This window comes from Rhagoletis zephyria, unplaced genomic scaffold (assembly GCF_001687245.7).
Source record: "Rhagoletis zephyria isolate East Lansing unplaced genomic scaffold, Rhagoletis_zephyria_1.1 Rzeph_scaffold_08124, whole genome shotgun sequence".
In the NCBI taxonomy this organism is placed as follows: domain Eukaryota; kingdom Metazoa; phylum Arthropoda; class Insecta; order Diptera; family Tephritidae; genus Rhagoletis; species Rhagoletis zephyria.
In genome coordinates, this window is record NW_016165204.1 from 1 (window position 1) to 13,867 (window position 13,867).

The window sequence follows — 13,867 nt, forward strand, 5'->3', positions numbered from 1 at the left end:
TTTTTGGTACATAAGTAAGCTTTTATTTTTGAATTTTCACGAACTCATTTACTTTTTATCTTTCTATGCTAGACATGACAGAATCTGTGTTTCAGGATTTTCAAAATAAAAACAGCGTAATCTCAGCAATAAAAAAGTGTCGTTATCTGATGACCGACCAAACGATATTCATGGCCAAATAAAAAGCGATTTCAAGAAATGTGACTAGGTTTCCTTAAAAATGGACGAGTCAATCGATGTTTCAGACTCACCGCACTATTAGTGTTCACCAGACTGGTATTTTCTGATTTTTCTGCTAAGGAGGCACTGTTAGTCAATCTGACTTTGGAAACTCGTACTCGTGGGCAATATATATAGATATATAACGTAGAAGAAGGTTTTGCAGATCGCATCGATCTCAAATCGTACGAATTGCAGCACATTCCCATATGTTTACACTAAAATGAATGTTCTTCATTAAAATATTATGCACTGTTATTAATTTAACTTAACTGTATAAACTTTAATAATAAATAAATATTTTAAAAGGCTCAATTAGTGGAATATATACATTGAATATAAGAAGAGTGAAACGAGTTAACGCAGTTAAGATTGAAGTTAAGCTAGGGGTGCCCGCATATTATAGCGATAGTTTCAAAGTAGCCCTTTGTTCAAGTTCTGTTGGACACCACTGATTTAGATAATAAATCTTGTGAGTATGTCTTCCTTCCGTAAAAGCTTAGTAGCATAAATCGTGGCCTCAACCAAAAATGGTTGTGATGATGGGACTCATGACGAAACCCGGGGGGTTGAGCACTACTGCTACACTAACAAAAACAAGACTAAATGCATTCCATTATGTCCCCACCATCAATGCAAAAAGCCCTCATTTGACCAATTGAAAAATTTACAGAAGCATAAGTTTATATTTAAACCAATCAATGCCGTTTGCATTGATGATGACAAGCTATTTATTAAGAAAATATTTTATTTTTATTTGTAAACGCAGCCGTCTTTAACAAACTACATACATAATACCCCGACTAAATATTTTTTTAAGTTTATATCCCCTAAAAATTTAAGCTTTTCCAAACATATTCTTTAGCTACACGAATACACAAATTCTGCTGCCCTATAAATTAATTACAGCTAGCATCAACTTTGAGACTGTAAAATAAAAAATTCGTTCAGCTTACATCGTGATTTGTTGCTAGCAGCCACAAATAAACAAGCATTAAATTTGTGCCGATTTCACAAGTTGCCCCAAATGAGTAAAGCCAGATTACATGGCGCGGGTGTGTGTAACTTCTCCCTTTTAATAAGTTCAGCGACATTTACTCATTTGTTGTCATGCTTTGTATTGAAAATATTTGAGACTATAAAAAAAACAAAACATTGATGCTAAATAAAACATGAAATGAAATATGTAGAAATGTATGTATGTATGTATGCAAACATGCAACAAATTTTAATCGCTATAACTGCTAGAGGTGGCAATATTTACAATGAATGTTGTTATAACCAAGCTGTCTGTTTCTATTACACATGTTGTTTTTTTTTGTTGAGTACCCGATACAAACACAACAACAACCAACCTATTTCGTATGCAAAACTACTCGGTAAGGATTTATCATTGCAAATTACAAGTGTGCGTATTTTTTGTATACTACTCGTACCTAATATTTTATGACTCAACATGAAATTCAATAAACTTTGCTACCCTAATTACTCTCCTTACTATACATATGTATCGCTCATGTCGCTGTTAATGCATTCCGCCTATTTTCCTTCCGCCGCGGTTATAATCAACGTTAAAGTACTCATTCAGACACGCGCATGTTTCATCTACACCGCATATTTGGAAGTTTTTGTATTTGAGGCAAAAAAAAAAATCACCCTATATTTACATACTTACATATTTAACTTTTTCATATGCATGTATGCATGTACAAGGCTTTACATATTCATTCCGACTCATATCTTTTATGGATTTTAATTCGGTAAGGCGCATGCTCCACCTTGCTTATGCCGAAATAGTGAGAGTTCCTGGTCTATAAGGCTATGGTGAATTTTTGTAAGGGTTGATGGGATTCGCTTTACACCCAGATTATATGTATATGTATGTGAATACTACATGTTGTATATAAATCAAAATGAAAAGAAGTGCATCGATGGCATGTTACGCATCTTTTTTATCTAAAAGTTTCTAAGCATGTTTTCAGGTTTGCACTCACTTCAAAGGCGTATTTTCCATTTATGTGTTCAATTAAATATGCAGCACCAAACCTACACTTCAGTTGCAAGAAAACTACTTTTTCGTTTCTCTTAGCTAGTTTCCTTTTATATGTTTTTCTTGATTAAAGCGACTATAGGCAGTGCGTGACTTGGTTGTAAATGTTACTAGTTTCACGTTCGATACTCTTCGTCTTGTAAATGCCTCGTTCTTTTTAGATACTAGCGCGACGATATCGAAATTAAATTAAATCTTTTTCTTGGAAGCGATTTAGTGAGAAAGAAAAGTTAAAGGCGGAAGTCGATTTTGGAAAAATGCTTTGAAGAGTTATTAGAGTTAACAAACAGTTGCCAATTTACACTCAAATTCATAAAAATTAAAGAAGTTTTTAGCTGCTTTAGAAATCGTAAAATATATATTATTTTTTATGACTAAGGCCATTAGTCTCAATTGCAACAACTTCTGGATAATAATATGTCATGTAGCATTGGGAGCTCTATCGGAAATTTTTGACTATCGGATAACTCGGATATTGGAATATCTGGATAAAAAATCCGAATATTCGGATATTGGAATCTAAAAATTTTAAATATTTACTTAGCAACTACGACTTTTTAATTGTTTTAATAGCCGTGTGATACGGATAATCGAATGTTAGAATATCTGATAAAAAAATCGCAATACCCGATTAATATCCGGACAACAAGATTAACGGATATTAACCGGATATCCGGATAGACAAATTACACATATTAATCGCATATCCGGATAACAAAATTAACTTGTTAAAAAAACGAAAAAGTAGTCTCCAAAAAAACTGGCACTTCATTAGAGTTGAATTGTATGGGCTATAAAACTGCATACCCAAAAATGTTCTAAAGATTCAGATTAGAAAGATGAAATTTTGATGAAAATTTGTTGAATTTTCCTTAATTTTGTATACAGTTTTAAACTGTGATTTATATTGTTTTGGTTAAAGCTTGGACGGCTATTTTTATAGAAAAATAACAAAAAAATTTAGCTCGAAAAACATTACGCATATTTAAAAAAAAATTAACACGTGGTCATTTGTTTTAGTCACTGTATGTATATTAATCGGATATCCGGATTTTATACGCATACACGAATATCCGAACGGATATCCGATTACATAGATAGTCCCAACAAATACTGTTTAGAATATGCGGATATCCGGGTTTGGTCCGTTCACATTAATATTCGAGCGGATATCTGGATATACATGTACGTATAGTGTCAGCCCTAGGTATAATAATAATAATATGTTAGTGTTTGCCGGAACTTCTCCTCCGATTTGTGGAGTGCGCCTTGATGTTGTCACACAGAGGGAAGTGACCTATTCCGAACGGCGATTGTATTTTTATGAAAAGCTATTTTTGATGGCAGAAATACGCTCGGAGGCTTGTTAAGAAAAAACCTTTTTTCTAAATTTTTTTGCGATATTGCTTTGACCAATACATAAAGTACATACATACTTATTTTGTTTCAATCTCTAAATGCATCGTATCCGCAGAACTAATCTCGCTTGCTTGAGATGGGTTACTTCCTAATAGGGCTTTCGCACGAGGCGATTTTTCAGGCAACTTTTAGTTGAAAGCAAAAATCGCCTCGTCCGAACCGCCTTTCAACTAATCGCTTTCCACAAAGTTGGTCGCCAGCCAACTTTGAGCTCGTTCAACTTTTTTTCCTTGCAACCCTGTGTTTGTTTACATTCTGTATACATCATTTTTTTCTTTTTTACTTTTTTACTTTTATTTTATCTTTAAGTTTCGCTAAAAGCACTGCTACCAACGCTTGGCTTACCAAATATGATAAAATTTTGCGATTTAAATTCATTTTCAATAATGTAAATAACAATTCGTGTTGAATCGAAAATCGCCCCGTCGTCTGAATAGGGATGGCAACTTTTTCACTTTCAACTTCTCATTCAACTTTTGTTGCCTGTAAAATCGCCTCGTGCGAATGCCCTATAAGACGCGTAACAATTTTTGCTGATTCATTGTCACATTCACCAAAAATCTTTCTGCGCCTTTGTTGCCAGACGTCGGTTTACTGCCAAGCTGCTACCTGTTTATCTTTTCATTAATAAAATAAGCAACGTGAAGGAGCAGGTACTAGTTGCCATTACATTTTACTGCCTTTGTGTGATAGGCTGTAGGATCATAACTGACTTCCACTAAAATGAACAATAGCTAATGACCACTTCATGGTAGTTTTGTAGTAATGTTTACGGCAATGTTGTCGTAATCTAATTGTGTTATGAATCACGGTGGTAGTATTATCACGCGAATGTTTGAATGTATCAGCAAACCATAAAATTACTTAATTAAAGGTAGGAGATACAACTTTCTTCACGCTAAACAAGTATGGAAGGCAAGTGAGGGAAAAAAGTCAATCTCTATTTGTTTACTTTACTTTTTGAGACTCCCATGAAAAAGAGACGGAGAATGAGAGAATGCATTTTTTTTGTGTGCGGAAGATCATTTGCATTCAAAGTGAGAGAACATGTCGAGTTTTTGATCGTTGCTTAACTGGCTTTGTTCACACTCTTTATCACACTACTGCAGCAGACAATTCCAGCGCAGCGGGTGGATGAAGTCGCCGCTGCTACATTTAGCTTATCGTGCCGCCATAAAAGATCTAGAATTAAAGTTACACTGTTTTCATTTCAGTTGTTTGCGTTTCGGACAGGGTAGGAATATGTTGTATTTTGGAACGATTTTCCGTCATCCCTTGTAAAATATGGTTTATATACACTTTTGTCATAAGACTCGAAGTCTGTTTAATGTCTTGAATTTCGGGTTGTTTGCAAACTATCAAATTTCGATAAGCTTTTTTTTTAATTCTGTGAGAACTTCCAAACGAATGAAATTCACCACAATCATGTTCTCATTCAGCAGAGCACTCCATAATAAGTAAAACAAAGGAAAATAAAGCTTAGCTTTTCTTCTGAAGTTGGGCGTAAAGCAGCCCAGCTTAATGTTTTTACTTCCAGAGAGAGAGAAGAGTGTCAAAGATTGTGTACCTCATGCACGTTACGTCTGATTACTTTAATTTTATTTACTTTACTTTTTTACTTTTATTTGCTTATATTTGTAATGAGCAATTACGTACTTCGAGTTGTAATCTCCTTTTTCCAATGGGCATAAACTGCAGTTAAGGTTGAACTATAAAAGTGATAGAAAAATTTGATTTTAATCCTAAACTTTGAACGCAGAATATCGAAAAATACGAGAAACAAATCTAAGGGCCGTTCAATGTCTGGTTATCACTAGTTGCCGGTTGAAAATCATTATCGAAAATTTCGATATCATGCATAACTATAACATGTGATCGATAAAGCAGTCGTTGTATTTAACCGGAGCTTCTACCTCCGATTTGTGCTAACAGACTAGTTCGCATTGTCTTTGTGTCTCCCGTGCATACTATTGGCTAAGTACTACCAGTATAATTTCATACATACATATGATTGTCTGTAGGTAAATGGCCCAACTTCACCATAGCCACAAAAAACCTCCCTGCTGCAGTTACAGGCACTGAGCATAAGCACATTCACAACAGAGAGTGAGAGATTTTTCTTGTTGCTGCTTCTATGGCTCCACATATGTACATACATACATAATTATGTTGGTCAGCTCCAGTGGGCCACCAACATATGTATGTATTTCTATACGAGTACTCTGAGGTGATATAGCAAAATAGTATTGCCTCGTTAGAGGTAAAGAGCCAACAATATCTACAATAAATAGAAAAAATAAAACAAAAATACAAGAATGGTGTTGAAACATGGGCACTAGGCGGCGGCGATACGAGTTCACTCGCACTGTGGCTGGCGCGGAGTTTGTGTGTCATGTGAGCTGAGCATAGATTTCGTCACGAGTCATATCAGTAGCACGATACGGCCGCGCTCACTTGGTTGGGTATCGGTGGTGGTGGCCAGCAACTTTGCTCTTAATCGCGTTCCATTTCTGTATCTACGCGGTAGCACATTTTCGATTTCTCAATGAAACGGTTGGCGACAACAATTTAGTGCAGCTACGCGATTTGTGAATGTGTCTCCGAAAATGTAATTATCTAAAGAAAGTTAAAAGTTACAAAAAAAATTGTGTTTGTGCAATAGTTTTTCCAATATTTCCGTGCTTTTTTCATGTAGCGCCACACTGCTACGCCCTCCTCATCCATATTGTGTGAGTGTGTGTGTGTGTGCCCTTTGTTTGTAAGAAATTCACCATAGTACAAAGCATAGCAAAGTGTCGTCTTGTGGGCTTAATTTATACACATATAAGTACATACATACATACGCACGAATTCTTGCGTGTAACTGCAATTTTATGCGATTTTCTCCAGCATTCCATTTTATATTTGTGCAAATCGGTCGGTGTATCACTGCAAGTAAAAATAGTACCAACGCCATATACTGAAAAAAAAAAATACTACGCTTGACTTTGTTGCTAGTATAGGCGAACACCCTTTTCGTGCTGAGACCTTTTCGTGTCAAGTTCGGTTGTAAGATTTTCAGCAATATTTTCTGCATCTGTTAGATGAAAACAGTTGCAGCAACACTGCGGCTAAGTTAGTTGTAAAACTTATTATTAAAATGAAAATAAAAATATGCTTTTTCATTTTTAACTACTCGCAGCGAGTATAAGCTATCATAAAAGTGATTAAAAGTTGTAATTTTACCTGTGCAAATGAAATTGATATCTCACACAATTTTTTTACTTGTGAAAAAAGTTGAAAGTGCGAAAATACACTCAGTCACAGCAACTGCCTCAATTCAAGGCTAATACGGATACACAAATGTGCATTGCAGTGTATTTGCTTCAACGTTTGCGGAATGCAAATATGGAAAAAATCAACAATTCTTTTCCTACATTCTAATCGTCTAAAATAAAGGTAACTTTTATATTTTCTTCATATCACGTAGTACGAGTATAACATTAATGTTTAGTGTAGAAGCATCAAAAACATGCGAAAGTTCGTCGTGGTAGCGATTTCCTACATTGTCTTGGAAAAATCGATTTTTACCGCGGTTGGTCTCACCACTGCTTTCCTTATTTCTTCCTTTAACGTTTTTCGTAGCCACTGTTACATGTGTATGTATGTACATTAGGGTGGCGCAAAACAAGTAAAGTCGGAATTTTAATGCTCTCACCCCCTAGGATTGTTCTATACCGAAAAAATAAACCTATATTTTTTTATTTTGAAATCTAAAAATATTTAGAGATCGCTCAAAGCGCGCAAAATTTTCCGTGAAAAAATTTTTGGACTACCCACATGTACACATCGCACATATGTATGTCAATATGGATGACTTTGTCACCAGCTATGTATTGCAGAATGACGATACGCGGTTTTGTACTTTAAACGACGATATATAGGTTTGACATATTTTTTTTCATATGTATGTATGTATGTTCGAGATATCATGTATTTTTAATTGATCCTGCAGTCAGGAAATTTTTAAAATCAAACTAAGTATATTACATACTTCGTTTTCTATATAGGTATTTACATACTTATGTATGTATGTATATCGCTAATAACAGACTCTATTATTAAGTTTTTGAATTGAATTTATATTTATACATACTTACATAAATTAGTATTTATGCACTTTTCCCGTTTTCTTTCAGACGAAATGGTTTTTAGTTTATCATTGTATATAAACATCTTACATATCTTTAAAAAAACAATATTAGCTTTATTCGCTTGCTGTCCGGACTGAGCCCGGCTGTTAGAGAGTAAGCGAAACATTTTCTCTCAAAAGGGTAGTACGGACAAACAAAAAAACATATTTCATTCCTGTAATTCGACAGCTGATTCATGTCGATTGTGATTGTTGTACCATAAATGTTTGTACAAAAAATTAACTAAATGCGCTTTTTTGAAAATATTAATATCTACTACATGTACCATTTTTTCGAATTGTCAACACTGACGTTGCTAGGTACAATCTAAGATCACCATCAAAAAATTTGACACTTTAAAAGATCTTTTCACTCAAAACGTTTTCGACGGGCTAATACAGATTTGGTACTGAAGCACTTCACAAAGGCATTATTTGTCGTTGGTTTAATGAATTCAATCGTGGTCGTAGTTCGTTTACCGACAAACCTCGAAAGGGCCGTTCAAAGTACGTCAGCTGCTGTGCCAGAAAAAGTCGACAAGTAACATATCGATAAACTTAGGCAATTCGATATTGCTTGAACATTTGGCCGTAAAAGGGATGGTATGAATTGTTGTTGTTGGTGTTGAGTCAAACACCATGAAAAACCTCTAAACAGGTGACGAGTCATGGATCCATACATATAAGCCAGAAACTAACCAGCTGTCGACTGTGTGGGTCTTACAAAATAAACAAATGGTCGCTTTTGCCTTTTTTGTGTGAAAACAACCATTTTTTTGCAGGTGTCTTGGGCCAAATAAGGAAAAACTACTCTTCTAGAAAATTAATTAAAATAAACTGTTTTTTTTTAAACTTTTTGTTGGATTTTTTTTTGCCTTTTTTGGCCCAATAACAAATCATATTCAACAATTTTATTGAGCTTGATGCCGTTTTTAATCAAAATTTTTTATAACATTCATTAACAATTTGAATAATAAAGCTCTTAATTTTTTAATAGAAATAAGTTAATAGTAAAAACAGATACTTTTAAAGCTATATTTCTAAATATGGACGAAATCGGACCATTAATACACTTTTACCAAATGTATCGACTCCTGCGCCACCTATCGGATTAATTCATATTTCTGAGCTAACTATAAAGTTTCAAGTCTCCAGGTCCACGGGAAGTTGGTCAAAAATTGATTGCAAGATTTGCCCCTAACAAACATACAGAGCAAGTTAAATAAAAGCTTGTAAAATAAATACTGCTGACGTAACCCCTACTAGCCAGTTTCACTAAATCTATTTAAGTGGAAAACGATTTTTTTTATATAAATTTAATATGGAAACTGACAGAAAAAAAAATAAGTTTTCACTTAAATTGCTATCGTGAAACTGGCAGTCAGTAAGTAATCTTTTTTCTTTTTAAAAATGGTATTGAAAAAACCTTTTTAAGTATTGACCGTCTTTTGACTATCAAACCCGTGTAAAAAGAAGTAATTCACCGCCCGTGATAAATGATGCGTCGTCAACGATTTGCGACCTTCATCATGGGGAATATTTTAAACAGTAAATCAACATATCTTCCTTACTAGTCGCAACATTTTCCGATTTATTAATTTTAACCTGAAAAAAACCTTATACCGTGTTAACTACATCTCTTATTTACTATCAAATGATTTCGGCTATCACCCAAATGCTACTTTTGTTATGCTGATACTGATACTGTATGTATGTGTACTTATGTTTGACATTTGTGCTAATACTTATGTAGTTATTGATACTGACATAGATATCTATCCATAAAAAAAGGCGCTGCATGTCTAAAGTCCATACGCGTATTATGCAACCTGAATAGGGCTGCCGAGTTTACAAAATAAACTTGAAAATCAGATGCATAGCATTTCAAAGTCATCGCCAAATAGGGACCGCTTTGTGATTGCCAGTATTGAGGAGGTGTCTGCCGCTGTCTCGCACCATATGTAACACCAGTGTAGTTTACTAAATAGCATTTACAGAAAAATATCTACAGTTTTTTCCTCTTTTTCGGCATGGCAGGAAATCGATAAAACTAATTACTTACACACAATTGAAAATGCGGAGCACATAATCAAAGTAATCAACGGCCTGCAGCAGCAGTCGGAGATATGGATGTACTCGTTTAATACTCATGTACTACACAGATCAATGTCGTAGTTGCCCAGCAGCCATCAGTGAAAAAAATATAAAAAATTGTCAATTGAGTAAGCGATTTGTACGTATGACTTATTTAAAAAAAAAAAAACATAGCTGTAATGGACTAATACGGTTAGCTGATTGACTGTTCTACCTTGTGTTTACCGTCAAGGGGTTTAAACCCACTGTACTCTTCGCCATTTAAAGAGTGCTATGAACCCCACGTATATACTACTCGTAAATGTTACATAGACATGGAATTGTTATGTATACATACATATATGTATATATGTATATTTATTTTATTTGAACTGCAAATGGTACTATCTGCCGGTCTCCAACGCCCATTACTTAGATGCTAGTCAATTACTAAATGTATGTATGTATGTATGTATGTATGTATGTATGTTTGTTTATTAGAGTAAAATTTCGCTTGCCTCTGCACTTCATCCAATCATTTGTCCCTGAGGATCCACACTCTGCTCGTTCGTAAGCTGCAGCCTTCAAAGTTCGATATGTTCGTGTGTGACAGGTGCCGTTGGGGGTTGCAAACAATTTATACGAGTACATATCAGTTCAGGGGTGGCTAGCTGGCAACTCCTCTATTTTCAAATTACAGTTTAGGTCTAGAGGTCTGCGGTCTGCGGTGGTTTTGTGGGGTGGCTTCATCCTAACGAAGCACACATACATATGTACATATGGAATTCTACTAGGAAACCATTTTTGCAATCAAATATGTATGTATGTACATACATAAAAAAAGGTCGCGGAAGCTCAACGCTAATAGTGGCAAACTTGAACTCATAAGCGAGCATATAAAAAAAATAAGCAAGCTAAGAAGCGTACACACTGAAAAAGTGCTACTAGAATATATGCATTTTAATTCAAGTAGTTCACATAATATGTATGTATTTATGTGTATGAGTGTGTTTTATGCCAATTGTTGGCTGTGTCAGCCAAGACCGCAGCCAAGTAAATGTACTCTATATTACTCTACTTCTTAATTACTGAGTTAATTACACAATTGCTTTTCTTTACTTTTTTCCTATGGTTTTTATGTCACTTCATTTTTCTTTCTTCTGCCAATTGTAACGACTTTGTGCGATTGTGCTACGAATGCTAGTTAAATATTAAATCTTGGTTATGTTGTCGAGATGAGCTTTTTGCCTTCGACAAAGTCGTTCGTCGGTGCTTTTTTACGCTCTTCTAAGTTTTAACATTATAGAAATAAATACATACATATTTTGCACATATGAAAGTTGCATAAGCAGCTACCCGGTGTAAATATGCAATTATTATCTATTAAAAAAGTGTGGGACAGGCTGAGGCGAAAGTGACATAAGTAAACTGTCTTTGATGTGCGTGGCTTCATAATACGTGATTAGAGTTCAAGGACCTTTGCATGAAATTGTTACTAAAGATATATTAAGAAAATTTTTAAATGACTATGAGTTGCCACTGGTAACTACTTTGTACATTTAAATAATAGCTCTGAGAGTGAGATTGATTTCGTGAGCCTTGGCTGGGATTTAAAAATTGAGATAAAGTGTTGTTACTTAACTCACAAAAGTCTTCAAAGGCTCAAAGTTTTTAAAGGACCTACTGCTCAGGTTTCGGTGCTTTAAAGTAGAAGTCGGATAGATCGTTTTTTTGTTGCTATTTTTGGCCTAGTAACAACTATGCATATTCAAACAATTTTATTGAGATGATTTGATGTTTTATTTTGGAACGAGTATCCGTCATCCCTTGCCTTCAGTGTTATTTTTGCGTGGTTTGGTGCGAGTTTTTAACCTTAATTTATGTTTATTTAACTAAAGATATGATTGTCTTTTGCTTATTTGCGTTCGTTATGTTTTTGTTGCTTTGTTTTACTAGCACCTTTACCTTTTTGTCCTAATGGTGCTATTTGACTTGTTTGGAATGTCCATGTCTATTCTTTGGTTCTTATTTTTCTTTTCGTCAATTAATTTTAGTGGTTCGAATATAACGTCCGATGCGGTATTCGTTTGTTTCGCTTATTATTTTCCCCTCAAAGGTTTTAAGTTTGTTTATTTCCATAGGTTGGCCTTTATGTTTACATGCAGTTGCGTCGCTGCCTTTCTTATTTGCGTTCTTGAACATGTTTTGTTAAATATGTGATTAGCAAAGTTTGACTCTGTTGTTGCGCTCGGTTTTTGTGTATTTTTTTGTTATAGTCTCCTATATGTATGTTCGCGGAATCTTGTTCTTATTTTACGTCCTATATAACTTCTACTGGCATTCGTAGGTTAGGTTATATATTCTTCGTTTATCCAATCGATCTGTTTGATTTATGGTGCTCCTTAGTATCCGCCCGAAACGGATTTGCTAGTTTGTATGTCGACTGGCGAGTATGGGTTACTAACGCCCAATTTAATTGGAAAAATCAACCAAAAGCAACAATTTTATTGAGCTTGAGACCGTTTTTTAATGAAATACAACTATAATTTACACAAGCTCATTAAAATTGTTGGAACAAATTTTAACTTGAAAAACATTTAAAAACTTGAAAACTGAACTGCGGTTTAGAGGCACTCACGAACCGGTTCTTGTACTGGTACAATCTTTTTGTAAGTGGTTCGAAACATTTCACCTAACAGCATCGATTTTTGGAACGATTTACAGCACTGTTTTAAATTGCTACCTCTTCCTCCAATATGCCTTTTTACTAAATATTTACTTAATTTTCGTAGTTTTTTCGAATCCATACTCAGTCACCTACGCCGCCATGTATGTGCATATGTATGTATACATATTATGTATATGCTTATTTACTCTTCTTGATCTCTTATTGCATTCTTCACACATAAGAAAATAAACAAATGCAATTTCGCATAATTCAATTTCGCAACCACTTTAAATAATAACTTAGCGTTCGAACCATAAAAGGTGCGTCACCTTAAGCATTCGAAAATCGTAAAAAAAAATAAATAAATCAAATACAAAAGAACTTGCAAAATAAATAAATTTGAGAGTAGTAGGCGCACGGGCTGCCTGCTATAGGTGTGGAGGTACCCTAGCATTTGCGTAATCTGACACCCACGACTGGACAGACAGACGACTAGGAAAAAAAAACGTAAAAATAAAGCAGCCGACAAATGAGCAACGAACGATTTGCAATTCAAGCACTGCTGCGTTTACCTTTTTGAGCGTCACTGACGCCTTACACACCAACAGCGGCGGAGTAATGACGTTAAGCAAAGTAATAAGAATAGAGCGACTTGAGATAAAAATAAAAAAAAATAAATGAAATAACAATAATGCATACAAAAGTCAGCCAACATAACTGCAATACTTTGTCATTTAGGTTATTTGATACTTTCACAGAGCCAAGCGCTTTGCGGACAAAAATAATAATAAACATAAAAGAATTTGCAATAAGGCGCTTACATTTATTACCGACTTAACTGCTTTTCTAGCAATGAAAAAAAGGCAACTAAAATGGAAAAGAATTCATATGTAACCAAGTATATAGTCAGTCACATATGTAGAATAACAACTACATATTTTGTAGCTAAACAATGTTCTGCAACATATCTTACGCTCGCCACTTTTTACCTTAGCTTATCTGCTGCTAGCTGGTGTTGTAGTATTTGCTGAAAGAGACATTCCAATAACCTAATGTGGCCTGGTGTAGTTTTGATGGCATCAGCGGCCAGCGAGCCGTCATTGTGAAATTGTTTCTGGTTTATTGCTTCAAGTAGCGATCTTACATTTGCGAGTATTATACCCAGGGAACGGATTTATAGAACCTAAAAACCTATAAAAAAGGCAAAATAAAATAACGCGCGGGAAATGCACTAGAAATCGCAAAATAGGAAAACGAAGGCAAATAT

At 34.8% G+C, this 13,867-nt stretch overlaps 1 long non-coding RNA gene across 2 annotated transcripts; it reads left to right on the top strand.

Moving 5' to 3' along the window:
* Positions 1–5,955: 5,955 nt before the first annotated feature.
* LOC108374773 (uncharacterized) lies at positions 5,956–7,127 on the top strand. 2 transcript variants are annotated; one of them, XR_001849080.1, is made up of 2 exons: positions 5,956–6,296; positions 6,870–7,127. It is a non-coding gene; the product is annotated as an uncharacterized LOC108374773 (long non-coding RNA). The 2 variants fall into 2 exon arrangements; XR_001849081.1 differs by lacking the exon at positions 5,956–6,296 and adding an exon at positions 6,303–6,446.
* The last annotated feature ends 6,740 nt before the right edge of the window (positions 7,128–13,867 follow it).